General features: G+C 41.9%; 1 non-coding gene across 1 annotated transcript; it reads left to right on the forward strand.

Moving 5' to 3' along the window:
* Positions 1-1,299: 1,299 nt before the first annotated feature.
* Positions 1,300-1,405, forward strand: LOC119981576. Its single transcript, XR_005464184.1, has one exon. It is a non-coding gene; the product is annotated as a small nucleolar RNA R71 (small nucleolar RNA).
* The last annotated feature ends 226 nt before the right edge of the window (positions 1,406-1,631 follow it).

Consider the following 1,631-nt stretch of genomic DNA (forward strand, 5'->3'; position numbering starts at 1 on the left):
TGGCACTACACTCTTCGGTTAGTGGTATCTTTTCATGCTCCTTTAATCTCCACTTCTTGGATAAGATCTCCTTCATGAATTTGGCATAGCAAGGAATTTGCTCTAAAGCTAAAGGGGATGTTCACTTGAAGCTTCTTGAATACCTCCAAAAACTTGAAAAATTGATCATCCTTCTTCTTGGTGCCCTTCAATCTTTGAAGAAATGGAATTGGAGGCACATAAGGTTTGACTGGAGGTGTGGGGAGAGAACTATCGGTCCAATCCAGCTCAACCGCATACTACGTAGGCACATTTCTCTCATTTTTTGACTTTTCATCATTTTCTGGAACTGGCCGATCGATCGGGATGGGGTCTGATCGATTGGGAATGTCCCCTGGACAATTTTCAGCTTCTTTTTTGCACTTCTCCTCGTCCTGCAAAATTTTTGCCTTTTCGGCATCTAGATCAGAAGCATTTTCAACCACCTTACCAGTCCGGAGAGTAATTGTCATGCATTGCTCCTTTTCCTTTCCTTTTGGATTCACCTCCGATTGGTTTGGCAATGTACCTCTTTCTCTATATGACAAAGTGTTAGCTATTTGCCCCATTTGTACCTCAAGATTCCGGATGGAAGTTCCATAGTTTTGCATCAACGTTGCTTGAGCTTGTAGAGTGACATCGGTTTTGCTCATGTATTGCTCCGTCCTTGTCATAAATTGGGAGGTATGAGTTGTAAGTGTATCTAGGCATCCGGCTAGCTTTGAGAACATCTCATCAATATCTCTCTTATTCTCTTGGGGCTGCACTAGATGTTGAGGATTTTACACATTTTGAGTATTGCTCCAAGAGAAGTTGGGGTGATTCCTAAATCCTGGATTGTAGAAATTGGAATAAGGATCATTGTGGGGTTGATTGAAGTTTCCTCCACCAATGGCATTCACTTGCTCAGTAGAGTTAGAAGAAGAAGCAATAAGACACTCCCTCATAGAATGGCGTCCATAACAATAATCATAAGAAATATAGGAAGGTGTGCTTTGCATAGCATGCACTCCTTGAGCTTGATTTAGCATCAATGCCTCAATCTTCTTTGCCATAATAGCCAAGGTAGACATAACTTCATCATCTCTACAACTTCCCCTTTGTTTTGGATTCCCCCTCACCGAGGACCAAGAGTTAGTGGTCTTGGTCACTTTATCAAGTAATTCCCAAGCCTTCCCTTGATTTTTAGTCATAAAAGAACCTCCCGCAGCCGCATCAATAGTCTCCTTAGTATGCATGCTCAACCCATTATAGAAAGCTTGGTACATAACCCATTCCGGAAGGCCATGATTTGGGCAACTTCTAATGATTCCTTTAAAACGCTCCCAAGCCTCATAAAGTGATTCAAGATCCTTTTGGGCAAATGACATGATATCCGTCCTAATTTGCACCATTTTGCTTAGAGGAAAGAATTTCGTCAAGAATTGCTCAGCCATCTCATCCCAAGTGGTGATAGAATTGGGAGGCAAAGACATCAACCATCCCTTAGCCTTGTCCCTCAAAGAGAATGGGAATAACCTCAATAAGATAGCATCCTTTGTAGCTCCGTTAATCCCAAAAGTAGTGCACACATGTAAGAAAGAGTGAAGATGGACATTGGGTTCTTCATTAGG

This window comes from Tripterygium wilfordii, chromosome 16, assembly GCF_013401445.1.
Source record: "Tripterygium wilfordii isolate XIE 37 chromosome 16, ASM1340144v1, whole genome shotgun sequence".
Classification (NCBI taxonomy): domain Eukaryota; kingdom Viridiplantae; phylum Streptophyta; class Magnoliopsida; order Celastrales; family Celastraceae; genus Tripterygium; species Tripterygium wilfordii.